This window comes from Nicotiana tabacum, chromosome 22 (genome assembly GCF_000715075.1).
Source record: "Nicotiana tabacum cultivar K326 chromosome 22, ASM71507v2, whole genome shotgun sequence".
Lineage (NCBI taxonomy): Eukaryota > Viridiplantae > Streptophyta > Magnoliopsida > Solanales > Solanaceae > Nicotiana > Nicotiana tabacum.
Window position 1 is genome coordinate 24867972 of NC_134101.1, and position 23258 is coordinate 24891229.

Genomic DNA, 23258 nt, shown 5'->3' on the forward strand with positions numbered 1-23258 from the left:
AATGTGGTCCCGCTGGTCTCCCCATAATCAGTTCACTACTAGAGCTAGGCTCAAGACCCAACCAATCACTAGCAGAGCTTGCCAAAATCCACGGCCCTCTCATGACTCTTAAACTTGGTTCAGTCACTACCATAGTTGCCTCCTCACCTGAAACAGCCAAAGAGATCCTCCATAAACACGACGTAACTGTAACGACCCGACCGGTCGTTTTGAGTATTACAGCCTCATTCCCCCATCTACTGCTCAATTTTTGCTTTACAGTTATATAACTTTCGGAAGTAATTGGTTCGGCTCCGGAAGGATTTCGGAGTGAAATGAGACACTTAGTCTCATAATTAAAAATTTAAGTTAAAAAAGTTGACCGAACGTTGACTTATGTCTAAACGACCTCGGATTTGAATTCTAATGATTTCAATAGCTCCGTATGGTGATTTTGGACTAAGGAGCCTGTCCGAAAAATTATTTGGAGGTCCATAGTGGAATTAGGCTTGAAATGACGAAAGTTGAATTTTTGGAAAGTTTGACCGGGGGTTGACTTTTTGATATTGGGGCCGGAATCCGATTCTGAAAATTGGAATACCTCCATTATGTTATTTATAACTTGTGTATAAAATTTGAGGTCAATTGAACTTGATTTGATAGGTTTCAACATTGAAGGTAGAAGTTGGAAATTGTTAGTTTTCATTAGGCTTGAATTGGAGTGCGATTTGTATTTTTATTGTTGTTTGATGTAATTTGAAGTTTCGACTAAGTTCATATGATATTTTAGGACTTGTTGGTATGATTTGACGGGTTCCGAGGGGTTTGGTTGTATTTTTGGATAATTGGTTGAGAGACTAGTAAAGTTAAGAAATTTAGGAGTTTGACCATGGTCAATATCGGCTTAAGACGACCTCTTTTTAGTTTTTTGAGTGGCGAGCAGGTCCGTAGCATGTTTTATAATTGAAATTCATATATGGTTTGTGTCCGAGAGGTTCCGGATGAGTTTCAGGGTGGTTTCGGATCATTTCGGAGAAGTTTGAGTTTGCTGGTTTCTAGTGAGGTACTGTTCATTCGCAATTGCGAACAATTTATCGCAATTATGAAAACACTGTTCACTCGCAATTGCGAACAATTTATCGTAATTACGAACACTGTTCATGGGGGTACTGTTCATTCGCAAATGCGAAGTTTTTTTCTCCGCAAATGCAAACCTGGACAGAATGTTTAAGATCTGATTTTCCATTTTTGACGAATTGGAGCTCGGAAAGAGGCGATTTTTGGGATATTTTTCAGGCAAACAACAGGGTAAGTGTTCTTAACTCAATTTTAGTTAAAATACTCGAATACTCGAATCCATTGCTATTTTTATCTCTAAATGAGTGAATTGGGTTGAAAATGGTAGAAATTTTCATAGAGTTTAATTGAGGATTTGGAGGTCGAGTTGATGTCGGAATTTGGTAAAATTTATATGGTTGGACTCGTGGTTGGATGAGCGTTCATATTTTGTAACTTTTGTCGGGTTCCGAGACGTGGGCCCCACGGGCAATGTTTGAGCTAAATTTCGAAATTTGCTGGAAAATTAGTATTTTCGTATGGAATTAATTCCAATAAATTTTATTGACTGAATCGAAGTAATTGTGGCTAGATTCGAGGCATTTGTAGGCCAATTCACGAGACAAAGGTATAGCGGAGTAAAAAACCACACAGTTTGAGGTAAGTAAAACTTTTAAACTGGGTTCTGAGGGTATGAATCCCTGAATTGGTGTTATACAAACTATTTGGAGGTGACGCACATGATAGTTGACGAGCGTGTGGACGTGCACCATAGAAATCGTGACTTGAATAAATCCTATGAAGTTGTAAAAATTAAAGAATCATGTTATTATCCGAATATTTTTCACGTGTTAAAGAAATTGAGTTGAGGCTTTTATTAAAGATTATGCTTAGGCTACGTGCCAATATTTTTGGGATCCATGGGGTCGTGTTGCTGTTGAATTAATTATTTCAAAAAATATATATAAAATATACATTTCACACTCAGTCATATTCGTCCATTGTGAGGATATTTATGGGATCGAGCTACGCGCCGCAGCATGCCATATTGGCTTTATACATGTTATCATTAAATAAATCGGGGTTGCCCGCCTGCAGCAGGCTATAATGACTTTATATATTATTATTATATGGATCGGGGCTGTCCGCCTGCAGCAGGCCTTATAGGCTTTACTATTTTATGGATCGGGGTTGTCCACCTACAGCAGGCCTTATAGGCTTTACTATTTAATGGATCGGGGCTGCCCGCCTGCAGCAGGCCTTATAGGCTTTATTATTATACGGATCGGGACTGCCCGCCTGCAGTAGGCCATAAAGGCTTTATCTCCGGAGGCTGTACACACCCCTAGTGAGCGTAGATGATTATACATATTCGGGATGGATTTCCCAGGGCATGGACTTGCCTTATTTATATTGTAATGAATTTACTTGGACATGGATCTTGTCCGTATCATTTATATTTGGGGATAAATTACCCCAGGGCTGGATTGGCCTTATACGGTACTGAGTGACTGACTGTCGGTCGATGTATATATATATACGGGTTGGAACACCCCTGGGCTGGATTGGCCATAAATAGTACCGAGTGACCGAATAATTTTTAACCGGTAGTTACATGAGGTCTTTCTACTGAGATGTCATATTCCTCATACCATGCAATATTGATCTATTTCATTTGTACTAAAATTAACTGTTGAACTTGAAAGCATGCCTATATTTTTGTACCATTATTTATACTGGACTGTACCTGCGGAGCTCGTCACTACTTTCAGCCCAGAGGTTAGTCTTGTTACTTATTGAGTTAGTTGTACTCATACTATACTCTGCACCTCGTGTGCAGATTCAGGTACTCCCGGATACGGCGGCTGCTAGATTTCGAAGTTAATACTGTTGGGGACTATCAAGGTAGCTGCTTGACGTCTGCAGACTTGATTCCCTTCCTGTTTAATTATTGTACTGTTCTATATTTTCAGACTGATTTTATAAGTCAGACTTTGTATTCATATTAGATGCTCATATACTCAGTGACACCGGGTTTTGGGGAATGATTTTTATCTATATTTTAAGAATTCTTCAGTTGAGATTGTCGGCTTGCCTAATAGTGAAATAGGCGCCATCACGACAGGTGAGATTTTGGGTCGTGACAAGTTGGTATCAGAGCTCTAGGTTCATAGGTTCTGCAAGTCATGAGCAAGTGTCTAGTAGAGTCTTGCGGATCGATATGATGACGTCCATACTTATCTTTGAAACGCTACAGGGCATTTAGGATAATTTCTATCTTTCTTTCCTTATCGTGCAAAATTGATTCAACTTGAAACAAAACTCTTTGAATTCCTTTCACGCATTCGTGTGCGCATGTGAGCGCTCTGTATCAGATGTGCACTGCCGGCATGTGATTCCATGAACGAGGTTCGAGATGTGTATTCTGTATTTTGGTGATGGTCCAGTCTGGAGAACTTAAGGCCAAGTTTAGACTGCAGCTTAAGCTCGGTAGCTTCAGTTATGTGAACTTGTACATTTGGACTCATATTTCTGGTAGTGTCCCTACGAGTGGAATTTATGGCTCGATGAGCGGTTGAATTGCTATATAATAAGTATGATGTGATTCGGGATGTGTTCAAATGAGTTGAATGTGACGAATAAAGTTTACTTGTGACTCAAGAGTTTGCTATTGGGTACTTGATTTCTATCATTTGACATATAGTCTCAAATTGTGAGTGTATTGAAGGATGTTTCACGTTATTAAATTGTAGGATAAATTAAATTCTCATGTCTTGTTAATAAGTTTGGACTCAGAAAGATTAAGTGATTGCGTAGTAATTGTGGCTGCGAAAGGGTATAACCAGATGCCAATTTGAGGCTAAGCAGGTGGGTTATCCCCTGCGGAGTAATTTACGTACGTGTGTTCCTTATAATGTTGAGTGGAGAGTTTCTTTTCTGCCAGCGGGGCGTAGGTGTTGAGACTTGAATTTGAATCTGGTTGAAAAAGTTGACTTGAATGTCAAGAGAATGAATGCGAGTTTAGCGGATGATTGAGGTATTTTTATGGTTGGCGTTGCATGAGCTTGAGAAGAATTTTCGTTGAACTGACTGCGATATTATGGCAGTAATAGAGTATGGGTATTGTAAGTTATCGAGTATTTTAATTTATGGCTTTGAGCCAAGTGGGGGAACCTGCTATTGACGATTTGATTTCATGGTTATGTGTTGTACTGGTTTCGGTTTGAGGCATACATGTAATTCGGTTATGACTTGCAAAGATTGATATCGAGGATGACTCGAGTAAGAAAATTTCTGGATACATGTTATATTGCACTTTATGAGTATATTGAAATTATGGGATGAGTGAGTTGTTATTGTGAAGGATGTAGTACGAACGGAGTATGAATTTGATCGGTGTCATTAAGGCAGGGTTATTTCTTTGGGTGTTGTTGTGCTAAGGGGGCATGTGTCTTTCGGCCCATTTGGGTGGTACAATTTAGATTTGAACAAAGTGGATGACTCTCGAGAAGGTGCTAATGGATTCAAAAATGTATAAGTGGCAATTGAAAATTTTTCGGATTGGTATGTCACTAGAATTGGTTAGTTATATATAGTGTCGGGACTTGCGGTAATTCTGTATGACTATGGATTCTACATTTCAGTATAAGAAAAGGGAAGATGAACAATTTTAAATTCACATAAGGTCTTTCAGAGTGGATGTCTCAGTTGTGGTACTTAAGAGGGAATTCAGCGGCTTATGGGCCTTAGGGCGTTGTGGTTCTATGCTAGGGTTGTGGTTAAAGATCGTGGTGTTTTAGCAAGAAGAAGTATCAATTTGAAGACAAATTTGTAAGGGACTCGGAGAAATAGGACAGCTTGGTAGTAGTTGGATCAGTATGGTAATGGATATGATCGGTTCTTGGGGTGCTTATGATGTAGGGGTTTTTCTACAAGTGCTTTGTGGCAATAATCTTGGGTTTGGCGACCTGCGTGGCTTGGTTGATTTAGAGAGATTCAGTTCTGATAGCTTAGTTATGTGCAAATGAGTTTCAAAGTGTTCTTGATGGTTTCTACCATGGTTTGAACCGGATATTTTCTATCGGTGTGGGGAACGTGTTATTTATTGTGAGTTCCTCCTAGAAGGAAGCAAGAGGAAGGATTCTAACTGATCGGGTATGTAATTTGCTGGCAACTCAGAGTGTTAATGAGGTTCTTGTGTTTTCATGTAATGGCCTAATAGAGGCGGCGCGTGGAGTGAGACTGAGATTTGCAGGTTCAAATATACGGTTCAGTTTTGAAGGGGAGGTCATAAATTCTTAGACGGCATGGACGGTTTTTGATGTTTAGATGAATGCTATAACTATTTGGTATTGCGTGAGTAGAGTGTACATTTCAGAAGGCGCACTATGTTTTGAATTATGGATGTTTCATAGGTATTGGGGCACTCTCCTGGTTGATCGACTGTTGATTTTAAGATGTTATGTGACACGAAAGAATGGGAGAAGTATTCCTCGTGGGTGATCGTGTATGAGAGATGTGTTAGACTTTCGGGCGGTGGAGATGGGATCAGAAATGGTGATTTGTGTGTTCTATGGATTTGGAGAATGGAAGTTGTCAGGAGCAGATTATTTCATGGTGGTGGACTGTGGAGTCGTGGCCTAAGCTAGCCAGATAATAGTATGTATTATGATTCAGTCGTTGTGGATTTTCGGAGGGTTATTTATCTATTTGTGGGTGACCAGAGTTGATTTGGGGGTCCATTGGTAGGCCCAAGTAGGATGTGTATTCTACACCGAGTCGGAATAGTTGGCTCCATACTGCGATTTTTAAGGGATGTGCCATTCGGTTGATGTTGAACTTGCAATACGGTTCTCTTCCTTGAGACATATCCCATATTTGGTTATACGGATTGCGCAGTTGTGGCTTGAGTTATATTGATGTGGCGTGTCTGTGGGATAGTTATGTTTAATAATATAAGGTCATTGATTCTAGAATGGGTACTATCAGGTTTGAAACGGTATATTTTGGGAGGACGGCATTGAAAGTCGGCTTAGAAAGTGATTATGGTTCTCGTTGGGGCTAGAAAGCTCCATGACTTGTGGATCTGATAAGGGGTTACGAGATTCTGCGTGTTTCTTTTATTATCAACAGTATATGAATATTTTGGAATGAGGTTTGGCTTGATATGGGGTTCAATACTAGTACCGGGTTAGTTGGAGTAGTTACTGTGATCAGGAATGGTGCTGCGAGCATGCAAAATGTGTAGTATGTTATGTGAATATATATGGGGTTATGGTTATGGCTTGATACATCTTGTTCAGACTCATACAGTGTGTAGATGTGAGATTCGTGTCTTGAAAAGAATTTTGGATGTTGAAAATTTGATTTCTAAGTTACGGAAAAATGTTAAAGTAATGATCTTCAATTGTGTTGTATTGTCAGGCCTATATGGAATAAGGTGACGTGGGGTCACCTCCGGGTATGTGCGTGGTAAGATGGGATAGTGATTTGGTGGCTTGGAAACAACTCTAGGCACATTCGAGGACGAACGTATGTTTAAGTGGGGGAGAATGTAACGACCCGGCCGGTCATTTTGAGTATTACAGCCTCGTTCCCCCATCTACTGCTCAATTTATGCTTTACAGTTGTTGTATGACTTTCCGGAGCAGTTGGTTCGGGTCCGGAAGGATTTCAGAGTGAAATGAGACACTTAGTCTCATAATTAAAAGCTTAAGTTGGAAAAGTTGACCGGATGTTGACTTATGTGTAAACGATATCGGATTTGAATTCTGATGATTCCAATAGCTCCGTACAGTAATTTTGAACTTAGGAGCGTGTCCGAAAAATTATTTGGAGGTCCGTAGAATTAGGATTGAAATGGCGAAAGTTGAATTTTTGGGAAGTTTGACCGGGGGGTTGACATTTTGATATTAGGGCCGGAATCCGATTCTGAAAATTGAAATACCTCCATTATGTTATTTATGACTTGTGTGCAAAATTTGAGGTCAATCAGACTTGATTTGATAGGTTTCGGCATTGAAGGTAGAAGTTGGAAATTGTTAGTTTTCATTAGGCTTGAATTGGAGTGCGATTTGTATTTTTGTTGTTGTTTGATGTAATTTGAAGTTTCGACTAAGTTCATATGATGTTTTAAGACTTGTTGGTATGATTTGACGGGTCCCAAAAGACTTGGTTGTATTTTTGGATCATTGGTTGAGAGACTAGTAAAGTTAAAAAATTTGGGAGTTTGACCATCATCAATATCGGGTCAAGACGACCTCTTTTCAGTTGTTTGAGTGTGCGAGCAGGTCTGTAGCATGTTTTATGATTGAAATTCATATATGGTTTGTGTCCGAGAGGTTTCGGATGAGTTTCAGGGTGGTTTCGGATCATTTCGGAGAAGTTTAAGTTTGTTGGTTTCTGGTGAGGTACTGTTCATTCACAATTGCGAACCATTTTCGCAATTGCGAAAATACTGTTCACTCGCAATTGCGAACAATTTGTCGTAATTGCGAACATTGTTCATGGGGGGAACTGTTCTTCCCAAATGCGAAGTTTTTGTCCGCAAATGCGAACCTGGACATAATGTTTAAGATCTGAAAACAACGGGATAAATATTCTTAACTCAATTTTGGTTAAAATATCTGAATCCATTGTTGTTTTTATCCCTAAATCAGTGAATTGGGTTGAAAATGGTAGAAATTTTTTATAGATTTTAACTGAGGATTTGGAGGTCGAGTTGATGTCGGAATTTGGTAAAATTTGTATGGTTGGACTCGTGGTTGGACGAGCGTTCATATTTTGTAATTTTTGTCGAGTTCCGAGACGTAGGCCCCGCAGACGATTTTTGAGCTAAATTTCGGATTTTGCTGGAAAATTAGTATTTTCTTATGGAATTAATTCCAATAAATTTTATTGACTGAATCGAATTAATTGTGGCTATATTCGAGGCATTTGGAGGCCAATTCACGAGGCAAAGGCATAGAGGAATAAGGAATTACACGGTTTGAGGTAAGTAACACTTCTAAACTTGGTTCTGAGGGTATGAATCCCCGAATTGGTGTTATACAAACTGTTTGGAGGTGATGCACACGATAGTTGATGAGCGTGTGGACGTGCACCATAGAAATTGTGACTTGAATAAATCCTGTGAAGTTGTAAAAATTAAAAAATCATGTTATTATCCGAACATTTTCCACGTGTTAAAGAAATTGAGTTGAGGCTTTTATTAGAGATCATGTTTAGGCTACGTGCCAATATTTTTGGGACCCATGGGGTCGTGTTGCTGTTGAATTAATTGTTTTAAGAACAAAAATATAAAATATACATATCACACTTAGTTATATTTGTCCATTGTGAGGATATTTATGGGATCGAGCTGCGCGCCGCAGCATGCCATATTGGCTTTATATATATTAGTATTAAATGGATCGGGACTGCCCGCCTGCAGCAGGCTATAATGGCTTTATATATTATTATTATATGGATCGGGGCTGCCCGCCTGCAGCAGGCCTTATAGGCTTTACTATTTAATGGAGCGGGGCTGCCCGCCTGCAGCAGCCCTTATAGGCTTTATTATTATACGGATCGGGACTGCCCGCCTGCAGTAGGCCATAAAGGCTTTATATCACGCTTGGGTTGAAGGAGCCCCTCCGGAGTATGTACACACCCTCAGTGAGCGTAGATGATTATATATATTCGGGATGGTTTTCCCAGGGCATGGACTTGCCTTACTTATTTATATTGTAATGAATTTCCTTGGACATGGATCTTGTCCGTATTATTTACATTTGGGGATAAATTACCCTAGGGCTGGATTGGCCTTATACGGTACTGAGTGACTGACTGTCAGACTCGATTCTCTCCAAGAACTTCGTCGCCAAAAGGCTGCATAACTAGTGAATCATATAAGGAAACAGTGTCAAACTGGTACAACTGTTGACATCGGCCGTGTTGCTTTTGTGACAACGTTGAATTCAATATCGAACACCATTTTCTCGATGGATATGGTAGACCCAGAATTCAAGACAGCTAACGAGTTCAAGGAATTGATTTGGACAGTCCAACTTATTTGATTATTTTCCGATTCTCAAGCGGCTAGATTTGCAAGGAGTGAAACGTCGTATAGAGATAGCATATTTAAGGTTGCATGAGATATTTGACCAAATAATTGAGAAATTGAAGGAGAAATCTGATTGTAAAAATCTTCCGTGTTTTTCATTGATTGCTTTGTACATGTATATATTATACACTTGACATATATATTTATTCTTCCCACACTAACCCACTAACTTATGTCTTCTTATATTATAATCCTCTTACTAACCCCATTAATTTATGTCCCCTCATGTCCACTAATTTATGTCCCCTAACCCATTAATTATGTCCCCCTATATTCTAAAGACATAATATGCACGACCACTTTTTCACCCTTCTTCTTCTTCACCCTTCTTCTCTATCTCTAAGTAAATTTCCACGAGTGTTAGAATTAGTATATGGTTTCTTCTTCCAAACATCCCCCCTCAAGTTGGAGGGTAACTTTGTGACCTCTAACTTGCTCAAAATCTCGGAGTGAGAAACCCCATAAAGTGGCTTTGTGAAGAGATCCGCCAGTTGGTTTTTAGATGGAACAAAATAAAGGGTAATTAAACCGGAAAGGAATTGTTGACGCACAAAATGACAGTCAATTTTTACATGTTTTGTGCGTTCGTGGAAGACGGTTTTGGAAACCGGGCGATGTGAATGGCTTCCATGCTGTCAGAGTGAAGAGGCATGGGAAGACTTACTGGCGCAGAGAGATCTTCAAGAAGTCGAACTAACCATGTAAGTTATACAATTACTCTTCTCATAGATCTGTATTCTGCCTCTGCAGAAGATAGGGAGATTGACACTTATTGCTTTGATTTCCAGGAAATGGGTACTCCTCCTAGTGTGATGAAGAATCCACTTACGGACCTCCTAGAATCCTTACAAGAGGCCCAATCAGCATCGCAAAATGCAAGCAAGGAGAATGAGTGTTTTGCTAAGAGAAGAATTCCTTGTCCTGGATCACAACTCAAATATTTGAGCACTCATAAGGCAGCAGAGAAATGAGACTTACAGGGTGTCTGCATGTATTGACTGAGGGTAAGGACTACGAAATAAAGGCCCGGGTGAGTATTAGTGAGATAGTTCAACTTGCCAACCAGATGACGAAATACTGTTGGATATTGCAAGGGGTGCCCATCATCAGCTTGAAGCTTGGAGGAAGGATAAAAAGGAGAACTGACTCGAGGCAAATGAGACACATCAAATTCCTCCAGCATATCTAGGGTAAATCTCCTTTGGCTTACAATAAAACCCTCCTTTTCTCGCAGAATTTTCATCCCTAAAAAATAATGTATGTCTCCTAGATTTTGACATTGAATTCACTGTTTAGAAAACCCTTGATATGATGAATTTCTTCCAAGTCATCTCCAGTAAGCAGTATGTCATCTACATATACAGCTAGGATAGAAATAAGGTTTCCTGTACGTTTAAAAAATAGTGAGTAATCGTTTAATGATGAAGAATACCCCTTAAATCTCAAAGCACATGCAAGCCTAGCATACCATTGCCCGGAAGCTTGTTTTAAACCATACAATGACTTATTGCCCGGAAGCTTGTTTTAAACCATACAATGACTTCCTTAGTAAACAAACATGCTTAGGACTAGGAGGTGTTAAAACCTCATGTACACCTCCTTTTGTAGATCACCATGCAAAAATGCATAGTTGACATCTAATTGACACACATTCCAATCTCTTTTGGCTGCAATAGTGAGTAAACACATTATCGTTGTCATTTTCACCACTGGTGAAAAAGTCTTACTATAATCTATTCCTTCTCTTTGGATATCCCCCCTGACCACCAGCCTTGCCTTCAACCTTTCAATTCTTCCATTCGAATGCTTTACCTTGTACACCCATTTGCAAGGTAGAGCCTTTTTTTTCTTTAGGTAATTCAACCACATGCCATGTGTGGTTGTCTTCTAGAGCTTTAAGCTCTGAATTCATAGCTTCTATCCAACATGGATGTTGACAAGCCTGTCCAAAACTATTAGGTTCTGTGAGAGTAGAGAGGGATTGCAACACATGTTGATTGTTGGGTGACAGAGAAAACAAACAAAATTCCCTAGGCTTACTTGGTTAAGTGAAACAAGCTGCTGCTACATTTGTGAACATGATATTACTGCATATATAATCTTTCAATTAGGCTGGTTGATTGGAAACTCTTCCTGACTTTCTCAATGGTGTAGGCTACTTGGGTATAGAAACAGGTGAGGTAGTGTGTGGTGTATCTAGGATAGACTGAAAAAGAATTGGGCTAGTAGACAATTGGTGATGAAAGGGAGTGTATGAAGAACTTGGTGATGGTAAGGAGAAAATATCACAAACTTCAGGTTCTAAAGAGATAGGTGAGTATTGATCTTGTGATGAAGGTGAATAGGTAGGTTCTGTAGTAAATGTTGAGCTTGGGAATATAGGATGTTGTGATGTGCTGGTTTCAACAAAAGGGAAGTGTGATTCATGAAATTTCACATCCCTTGACACAAATACTCTTCTTGTGGACAATTCCAATAGCTTAGATGGAATTTCACATCCCCCGGAAGTGGCTTTGTGAAGTGATCCGCCAGTTGGTTTTTAGATGAAACAAAAGAAAGGGTAATTAAACCGGAAAGGAACTGTTGATACACAAAATGACAGTCAATTTTTACATGTTTTGTGCGTTCGTGGAAGACGGTTTTGGAAATCGGGTGATATGAATGGCTGCCTTGCTGTCAGAGTGAAGAGGTATGGGAAGACTTACTGGTGCAGAGAGATCTTCAAGAAGTCGAACTAACCAAATAAGTTATGCAGTTACTCTTCTCATAGATCTGTATTCTGCCTCTGCAGAAGATAGGGAGATTGACACTTATTGCTTTGATTTCCAGGAAATGGGTACTCCCCTAGTGATGGAGAATCCACTTACGGGCATCCTAGAATCCTTGCAAGAGGCCCAATCAGCATCGCAAAATGCAAGCAAGGAGAATGAGTGTTTTGCTGAGAGAAGAATTCCTTGTCCTGGATCACAACTCTAAATATTTGAGCACTCATAAGGCAGCAGAGAAATGAGACTTACAGGGTCTCTGCATGTATTGACTGAGGGTAAGGACTACGAAATAAAGGCCCGGGTGAGTGTTAGTGAGATAGTTCAACTTGCCAACCAGATGACGAAATACTATTGGATATTGCAAGGGGTGCCCATCATCAGCTTGAAGCTTGGAGGAAGGATCAAGAGGAGAACTGACTCGAGGCAAATGAGATACATCAAATTCCTCCAGCATATCTAGGGTAAATCTCTTTTGGCTTACAATAAAACCTTCCTTTTCTCGCAGAATTTCCATTCCTAAAAAATAATGTATGTCTCCTAGATTTTTGACCTTGAATTCACTGTTTAGAAAACCCTTGATATGCAGAATTTCTTCCAAGTCATCTCCAGTAAGCGGTATGTCATCTACATATACAGCTAGGATAGAAATCAGGTTTCCTGTCCGTTTAAAAAATAGTGAGTAATCGTTTAATGATGAAGAATACCCCTTAAAACTCAAAGCTCATGCAAGCCTAACATACCATTGCCTGAAAGCTTGTTTTAAACCATACAATGACTTCCTTAGTTAACAAACATGCTTAGGACTAGGAGGTGTTAAAACCTCATGTACACCTCCTTTTTTAGATCACCATGCAAACATGCATTGTTGATATCTAATTGACACATATTCCAATCTCTTTTGGCTGCAATAGTGAGTAAACACATTATCGTTGTCATTTTCACCACTGGTGAAAAAGTCTCACTATAATCTATTCCTTCTCTTTGAATATCCCCCCTGACCACTAGCCTTGCCTTCAACCTTTCAATTCTTCCATTCGAATGCTTTACCTTGTACACCCATTTGCAAGGCAGAGCCTTTTTTTTCTTTAGGTAATTCAACCACATGCCATGAGTGGTTGTCTTCTAGAGCTTTAAGCTCTGAATTCATAGCTTCTATCCGATATGGATGTTGACAAGCCTGTCCAAAACTGTTAGGTTCTGTGAGAATAGAGAGGGATTGCAGCACATGTTGATTGTTGGGTGACAGAGAAAAGAAACAAAATTCCCTAGGCTTACTTGGTTAAGTGAAACAAGCTGATGCTACATTTGTGAACATGATATTACTGCATACATAATCTTTCAAGTAGGTTGGTTGATTGGAAACTCTTCCTGACTTTCTCAATGGTGTAGGCCACTTGGGTATAGAAACAGGTGAGGTAGTGTGTGGTGTATGTAGGATAGACTGAAAAAGAATTGGGCTAGTAGACAATTGGTGATGAAAGGGAGTGTATGAAGAACTTGGTGATGGTAAGGAGAAAATATCACAAACTTCAGGTTCTAAAGAGATAGGTGAGGATTGATCTTGTGATGAAGGTGAATAGGTAGATTCTGTATTAAATGTTGAGCTTGGGAATATAGGATGTTGTGATGTGCTGGTTTCAACAAAAGGGAAGTGTGATTCATGAAATTTCACATCCCTTGACACAAATACTCTTCTTGTGGACAATTCTAATAGCTTATATCCCTTCTGATGAAGTGGATAACCAAGCAAAATACAAGTTGTTGTCCTATCATCGAACTTGCCTCTTCCCTGGGTTATTGTAGAAGCATAACCAAGGCATCCAAAATTCTTTAAATGATCATACTTGGGTTTCTCTTGAAATAAAACCTCATATGGTGTCTTTCCTTTAAGAAAACTAGAAGGCATCCTATTAATAAGATGTGTGGCATTTAGGATAGATTCACCCCAATATGACATATGTAGCTTGGATTGAAACATTAACCCTCTCGCAATCTCTAAGAGGTGTCTATGCTTCCTTTCAATAATTTCATTCTGTTAAGGAGTTGTTACACAAGACAGTTGGTGTAGAATTCTTTCTGAAGCTAGGAAAGTTGCCTCTTGTGTACCTTTTCCCAATTCTAATGCATTGTCAGATCTTATCATTCTGACTTTCACATTGAATTGCCTTTCATCCATAGACAGAAAAGATTTAAGCATAGGAAAAGCATTGCTTTTTGCACTTAATAAAAATGTCCATGTTCCTCTGCTATAGTTATCTAATACAGTAAAGAAATATTTGAATCCATTGTAAGTATTTGACTTATAAGGTCCCCATGTGTCTATATGTATAACTTCAAATATATGCTTGGATTTTATGCTACTAATCATATTTGGATTGTACTAGACACATTCAAATATTTTAGGTACCTAACTTATATGATTATTTTCCGGTTCTCAAGCGGCTAGATTTGCAAGGAGTGAAACATTGTATAGAGCAAGCATATTTAAGGTTGCATGAGATATTTGACAAAATAATTGTACGAAATTGAAGGAGAAATCTGATTGAAAAAATCTTCCGTGTTTTTCATTGATTGCTTTGGACATGTATATATTATAAACTTGACATATATATTTATTCCTCCCACACTAACCCACTAACTCATGTCTTCTTATATTATAATCCTCTTACTAACCCCATTAATTTATGTCCCCTCATGTCCACTAATTTATGTCCCCTAACCCATTAATTATGTCCCCCTATATTCTAAAGACATAATATGCACGACCACTTTTTCACCCTTCTTCTTCTTCACCCTTCTTCTCTATCTCTAAGTAAATTTCCACGAGTGTTAGAATTAGTATATGGTTTCTTCTTCCAAACATCCCCCCTCAAGTTGGAGGGTAACTTTGTGACCTCTAACTTGCTCAAAATCTCGGAGTGAGAAACCCCATAAAGTGGCTTTGTGAAGAGATCCGCCAGTTGGTTTTTAGATGGAACAAAATAAAGGGTAATTAAACCGGAAAGGAATTGTTGACGCACAAAATGACAGTCAATTTTTACATGTTTTGTGCGTTCGTGGAAGACGGTTTTGGAAATCGGGCGATATGAATGGCTGCCTTGCTGTCAGAGTGAAGAGGTATGGGAAGACTTACTGGTGCAGAGAGATCTTCAAGAAGTCGAACTAACCATGTAAGTTATGCAGTTACTCTTCTCATAGATCTGTATTCTGCCTCTGCAGAAGATAGGGAGATTGACACTTATTGCTTTGATTTCCAGGAAATGGGTACTCCTCCTAGTGTGATGAAGAATCCACTTACGGACCTCCTAGAATCCTTACAAGAGGCCCAATCAGCATCGCAAAATGCAAGCAAGGAGAATGAGTGTTTTGCTGAGAGAAGAATTCCTTGTCCTGGATCACAACTCTAAATATTTGAGCACTCATAAGGCAGCAGAGAAATGAGACTTACAGGGTCTCTGCATGTATTGACTGAGGGTAAGGACTACGAAATAAAGGCCCGGGTGAGTGTTAGTGAGATAGTTCAACTTGCCAACCAGATGACGAAATACTATTGGATATTGCAAGGGATGCCCATCATCAGCTTGAAGCTTGGAGGAAGGATCAAGAGGAGAACTGACTCGAGGCAAATGAGATACATCAAATTCCTCCAGCATATCTAGGGTAAATCTCTTTTGGCTTACAATAAAACCTTCCTTTTCTCGCAGAATTTCCATTCCTAAAAAATAATGTATGTCTCCTAGATTTTTGACCTTGAATTCACTGTTTAGAAAACCCTTGATATGCTGAATTTCTTCCAAGTCATCTCCAGTAAGCAGTATGTCATCTACATATACAGCTAGGATAGAAATCAGGTTTCCTGTCCGTTTAAAAAATAGTGAGTAATCGTTTAATGATGAAGAATACCCCTTAAAACTCAAAGCTCATGCAAGCCTAACATACCATTGCCTGGAAGCTTGTTTTAAACCATACAATGACTTCCTTAGTTAACAAACATGCTTAGGACTAGGAGGTGTTAAAACCTCATGTACACCTCCTTTTGTAGATCACCATGCAAACATGCATTGTTGATATCTAATTGACACATATTCCAATCTCTTTTGGCTGCAATAGTGAGTAAACACATTATCGTTGTCATTTTCACCACTGGTGAAAAAGTCTCACTATAATCTATTCCTTCTCTTTGGATATCCCCCCTGACCACTAGCCTTGCCTTCAACCTTTCAATTCTTCCATTCGAATGCTTTACCTTGTACACCCATTTGCAAGGCAGAGCCTTTTTTTTCTTTAGGTAATTCAACCACATGCCATGTGTGGTTGTCTTCTAGAGCTTTAAGCATTCATAGCTTCTATCCAACATGGATGTTGACAAGCCTGTGCAAAACTGTTAGGTTCTGTGAGAGTAGAGAGGGATTGCAGCACATGTTGATTGTTGGGTGACAGAGAAAAGAAACAAAATTCCCTAGGCTTACTTGGTTAAGTGAAACAAGCTGATGCTACATTTGTGAACATGATATTACTGCATACATAATCTTTCAAGTAGGTTGGTTGATTGGAAACTCTTCCTGACTTTCTCAATGGTGTAGGCTACTTGGGTATAGAAACAGGTGAGGTAGTGTGTGGTGTATCTAGGATAGACTGAAAAAGAATTGGGCTAGTAGACAATTGGTGATGAAAGGGAGTGTATGAAGAACTTGGTGATGGTAAGGAGAAAATATCACAAACTTCAGGTTCTAAAGAGATAGGTGAGGATTGATCTTGTGATGAAGGTGAATAGGTAGATTCTGTATTAAATGTTGAGCTTGGGAATATAGGATGTTGTGATGTGCTGGTTTCAACAAAAGGGAAGTGTGATTCATGAAATTTCACATCCCTTGACACAAATACTCTTCTTGTGGACAATTCCAATAGCTTATATCCCTTCTGATGAAGCGGATAACCAAGCAAAACACAAATTGTTGCCCTATCATCGAACTTGCCTCTTCCCTGGGCTATTGTAGAAGCATAACAAAGGCATCCAAAATTCTTTAAATGATCATACTTGGGTTTCTCTTGAAATAAAACCTCATATGGTGTCTTTCCTTTAAGAACACTAGAAGGCATCTTATTAATAAGATGTGTGGCAGTTAGGATAGATTCACCCCAATATGACATATGTAGCTTGGATTGAAACATTAACTCTCTCGCAATCTCTAAGAAGTGTATATGCTTCTTTTCAACAATTCCATTCTGTTAAGGAGTTGTTACACAAGACAGTTGGTGTATAATTCTTTCTGAAGCTAGGAAAGTTGCCTCTTGTGTACCTTTTCCCAATTCTAATGCATTGTCAGATCTTATCATTCTGACTTTCTCATTGAATTGCCTTTCAACCATAGACAGAAAAAATTTAAGCATAGAAAAAGCATTGCTTTTTGCACTTAATAAAAATGTCCATATTCCTCTGCTATAGTTATCTACTACAGTAAAGAAATATCTGAATCTATTGTAAGTATTTGACTTATAAGGTCCCCATGTGTCTATATGTATAAGTTCGAATATATGCTTGGAGTTTATGCTACTAATCATATTTGGATTGTACTAGACACATTCAAATATTTTAGGTTACTAATCACATTTGGATAAGTTAAAATATCTTCTGGATTATTTGGATTCTGGAAATCCAATAAATCTTCTAGATTTTATTCTACAAGACACATTTGGATTGTACTTCTTTTTCCCTTTAAACCTTTGATGAAGTTTAACAAACTTTTGCCCTGCGTTGTTATATTTTGGTGATATGGCTGCTCCTCTTTGTGTTTGGCTTCTAAGTTTCTAATAATTCTTCCCTTGTCATGTGATCATAAAATCGGCAAAATCAGCTAGAAGTTGTGCATTAGGCTACTTGGCGTCTCCAGCTGCCATGAATAATACTGATTTAGAATTAAAATGTGCATTTGCATAAACTGCTCTTTGATTTTCATCTTGCAAGAGAAATGAATAAGCAACATCTATGCTAGGCAAAAGGTTCATCATGAGGATATTTCCTCTTGCTTGTGCATAGATGTCATTTAATCCCATTAGGAATTGGATCAATCTCTGATCATCAAGAGACTTAGTCAACTTTACCTTTCCTTCACAAACACATGAACAACATATGATAACATTTAAAGCATCTAATTCATCCCACAGTCGTTTGAACTTAGTGAAGTATGCTGCAATGTCACTGTTTCCCTGTACTAAACCTGATAACTCCTTCTGCAGATGATAAAGCTTGGCTCCATTTGATCTCCCAAATTTCTGCTCCAAGCTGTCCCAAATTTCTTTTGCAGTTTTGGAGTATATCACACTGTCTGCAATATCCTTTGAGAGAGCATTTAGGATCCAAGAGATGACCATGTCATTCACACAACTCCATTATTCATGGCCTGGAGATTTCAGATCTGGAGATTGACATGCTCCATTGATGAAACCAAGTTTGTTCTTGGGTGACAAAGACAGGAGAATAGATCTCCTACACACTGGGTATCCTCTTCCATCAAACACGGTGTTGACTAGAGTCATTCCAGGTGAGTCAGAGTTGTTGAGAAGATAATGGTGATTGACATCATAACTAACTGGTTTTGCAGCATTGCTCGTATCACCAGTAGACGTGATGGTTCTTTTAAACATTTTAGGTTACTGATTATGATGATGAATCTGATGTAAATGGATTTGATGGTTGGACTGTTGGATCGAGCTTATTGCTCTGATACCATGTACGAAATTGAAGGAGAAATCTGATTGAAAAAATCTCTCGTGTTTTTCATTGCTTGCTTTGTACATGTATATATTATACACTTGACATATATATTTATTCCTCCCACACTAACCCACTAACTTATGTCTCCTTATATTCTAAAGACATAATATGCACGACCACTTCTTCACCCTTCTTCTCTATCTCTAAGTAAATCTCCACGAGTGTTAGAATTAGGATATGGTTTCTTCTTCCCAACAATAATTGAGAAGACAATAGAAGCTAGAACCTCAGGGATGAAGAAAAAAGGAGATTTGTTGGATGTACTTCTTGATCAATGTGAAGAAGATGCGCCCATTTGGCACAACGATCAAGCCTCTTATGGTGGTAATTGCTTCTTCTTTTTCTCTTTCCTTTTCAAATTTGAATTTTGAGTTTCACCTTATACTTAAATGAAAAAGAACAGTTGGCACGGTGGACTCTTGATTCAGCCCTTTAGGCCTTCCTCTTCCTCTTCTCTCTGTAAAGGACCACGCTTGAACTGTGCACACGGTTCACACCATAGTTTCGTAATTCCTTTCTTGATCTCTTATGAAAGTGTGGCTACAGATGGGCAACCATGTCTATGTTTGAGGCCACGATTTCAATGACTTCTTCCAGCTTCAACTTAGCCAACTTTTCTTAAGTTGGGCACTTGGCCACTTAGCTAGGAGACTTTCAACTTGGGTTAAAATTATATCCAAGTATATTAATGCCCCCTTATTCTTATGTGATCCTGATGTGATCCTGCACGTACTTCAAGGCTATGTAAATTAACCCTTTTAAAACAGAAAAAGTTTCTAGGCTTTACAAGCTCGTCCAGATGACGAGTGACTTTTTCAAAATTCTCTCCAAATATTTAGGTGGTCCAGAATGTAGAAATGGCACGACTAGCCACTTTTCAGCCCCGTAATTGAAAAATAGCTATTGTCACGGAGTTTTAATTTCACCTGCAATTTCAAAGTCTGATTTTTTAATTACAGAGCTGAAAAGTGACTACTTGTGAATTTTATCCCATTTGTACTTGAACAGTTTTTATGACAATCCCTAACTCAATGGGTTGTCAAATAGAGACCTCAACTTGTAGAAACAAATATTTTCAGCGTACCAAGTTGTATTAAATAATCTTCTTAAATAAATTAACAAAGTTAGTAATTATGTACCTTCTGCAAAACAGAATATATATGAAGCTAATAGATTCTTGCATGTGTGTGGCACGACAACCGATGACAGGAATTATTAATGGCTGGAAGTGACACATCTGCTATAACAACAGAATGGGTAATGGCAGAACTACTTCTAAATCCTCATGAGTTACAAAAAGTAAGAGAAGAAATTCTTCAACAAATAGGCATAGAAAGGCCAGTAAAAGAATCAGACATTGAGAAACTTCCATACCTCCAGGCAGCGGTAAAAGAAACCATGAGACTTCACCCAACAGTTTCATTACTCTTGCCACACAAAGCACAAAACGATGTAGAAGTATTGGGCTACATTGTGCCCAAGAATAGTCAAGTTTCCGTGAATGCTTGGGCAATTGGAAGAGACCCAAAGTCCTGGGAAAAGCCACTAAAGTTTCTGCCTGAGAGATTCATAAAGTCTAGTGTGGATTACAAAGGTAGGGACTTTGAGTTTATACCGTTTGGCGCCGGCCGGAGAATTTATCCGGGAATGCCACTTGCTATAAGGATGGTGAATTTGATGTTGGCTTCTATTATTCAACCATTTAGTTGGAAGCTACCTGATGGGATGGCACCGGAGAAACTGGACATGGAGGAATAGTTTGGAGTTAACGTGAGGAAGGTTGTTCCTCTTGTTGCCATTCCTAGTATGGAATAAAATAAGGTCATTGTTTAGTCTATATACGTGATTTGCCACTGTTTCCACCTTAATGGGATTGTTCCTATGAGCGATGTGATTGTGAGAAGTATGTTTATGTAAGGTACGGGTGATATGTGTTTCAGAATGAAGCATTTAGTTGGAGATAATAAACTTGAAATAAGTAACGAACTTCAACATCTTGGATCACTATTCTTAATTTTTTTTTATTACCCATATGTTTAGAACGTTGAGAACTACAGGTTATGACAACACTTTTAAGTACCAATTGCCACTATGATTTGTGTGCGTCGAATAGGGATATATTGAGTGGTAGCATATGTTCAGAAGTTCTGTTTTAGTTTCACCATTTTCATCTTTTAATTTGTTTAATTGCCTAGCTACTTAACTTCTTCTTGTGTTCCTTGATTCAAATAACTGACATGGTTCCACCCATGCTTCAGTGCTTTCACCCTGTATTACTTTACATTTTTCAACTTTATGTCAACTCTAGGCAGCAGGTCAATTGCCCCAAAAAATAAGAATTTAGGATAAATTACTTTAAATAAAAGCATACAAAGCATGACAAGAAAGTAAAGAAACTATAAATTCATATAAAACGAGGAAATTAGAAAATGGTACAAATGCAAACCTGAAAAGTAGTTTCGAGTGCTTCATCAACTGCTCAGAATTTCCAAATATGAATGTCAGGAAGCAGCAAAACAACAAGTCATCATTGTTAAAGAAAAGATCAATAGAGTAGTGTTACCTTGCTCCATTAATGCTTCAAACTGGGTGATTGCTTCTTCTGAAATCACACACATGGATCCCCCTTTTCATTGTTCACAAGCAGCCAAGAAATATGGCAGAAGTTAAATCGACTTACCCTAGCCAAGACTTGCGCAAATCCTGCGATATCATATGTAAAATTGTTGAAATCATCATTCTCGCTAACTGTATAAACCACTGAAAAAGGATTGAATTTGAGATTTGAGCACATACCTGATGGAGTCACAATTTCAGATTAGGGCTTTTGGGTCGATAACAGATGGGTCATAATTTGTGATTTGGGCGGAGAGAAAATGGAGTTTGGGGGGGGGGGGGGGGGAGAATTTATGGAGAGAAACGAGCAAAGAGAAGAGCTCATACAACTTTGGAGTCAAATTTTTAAGTTGCCATAAAACTTTGCATTCAAATTTTGTTCTTAGTGGGAATGACAAATTCAATCTTTAGCTGTACCTGTTACAGGCTAAACGTTTATCTTGTCAGATCGCCACAACAAAATATATACTATAACTTTTGTCGCAATTAAAAAGAGTCGTCACTAAAGTGTGATTTCTTTTAGTGCTGCTCTTATACTTTATCAAAACCCCAATCCAAGCGCTTAAAAGATATTCTCTCCGTTCCAATTTATACGAAATTTAAAAAAAATAAAGATTTTTGGAATTTGTGGTCCTAAACAAGTCAAAAAGGGGCCTAGAGTATTTGTGTGGTTATAAACGCTTCTCATTAAGGGTAGAATTGTAAGTTTAAGCAAAATTGTGTTCCAAATTTAGAAATGGGTCATTCTTTTTTGAACGGACCAAAAAGGAAATAGGTTCACATAAACTGGAAGAGAGGGATTCCCAATTAATAATACTCCCTCTGTTCCAATTTATGTGAACATGTTTGACTGGGCACGGAGTTTAAGAAAAAATAAAAGAGTTTTGGAATTTGTGGTCCTATACAAGCCAAAAAGGGGTCCAGAGTATTTGTGTGGTTATAAAAGCTTCTCATTAAAGGTACAATTGTAAGTTTAAGCTAAATTATTACCAAATTTAGAAATGGTTCATTTTTTTTAGAACGGATCAAAAAGAAAATAGATTCACATAAACTGGAACAGAGTGAGCAGTAGTTATTCATCTAATTTTCATATGGAGAATATTTAAAAAGAAAAGGAAAATTGGTCGATTTTGTTTAAAATTGAGCAACTTTATGTTTCGTTAAACTCTAGGTCTAATCTTATCCTCCCCTGATGTTATGAAAAATTCTTTTTCAAAACTTTTGGTCAAATCCTACTCATTCCCTCTGATATTATGAAAAAGTCTCATTTTAAACTTTTGGTACAGTCTTACTGTATACTCATAAAATAGTACAATTGAATTTATATGTGGTTTATAGACAAGTGAATCGATTTGATCCTAAAATGATAAACAAAATAAACAAGAATGTAAGACTTAGCGTTGAAGTCTAGATAAGACAGCAGAAATCCTGGTTCCGGGTGCAGAGCTTCCGGAAGCAGTGGTAACAATATTAGTAAGCAAGAAGATAAAAATATTATTAAGCTTTTGAACAGAGTATAGTATGTGCTTGTGAGAAAATTCGTATCCTTTTCAATGGTGGTTGACCTCACTATTTATAATTGCACCTAGGGAACAAGGTCCTAGGATCAATGCCTTCTTAAATAACAATTATGAGGGTGTGTAACGGTAGGCAGTGAATGTCATATTCTCTATAACGGATTATATACTTAATGCTATAGAATATTCTCCATTAAATACTACCGAGTGGTAGGCATTTATTTCGCCTTTATGAACATCGTTCCCTTCGGGGACAAACGAGATTGTTGTCTTCGGACCTGATTGTCTTTTGTCTTCGGCTTCACGTGTCGCTTTATCATGTGAGCATTTAATATGAACATATTTTATCCTATACAGATAGTCCCCCTGCTTTCCGGTGGCATAACCTTGTGTCACCGGAAAGTTGGTAAAGATACCTTTCTTGGCGAGAAATTCTCTAATCC

General features: G+C 38.4%; 1 pseudogene; it reads left to right on the top strand.

Annotated features, from left to right (window-relative positions):
- The first annotated feature begins 2409 nt into the window (after nucleotides 1-2409).
- On the top strand, nucleotides 2410-21119 carry LOC142176359 (geraniol 8-hydroxylase-like; annotated as a pseudogene).
- The last annotated feature ends 2139 nt before the right edge of the window (nucleotides 21120-23258 follow it).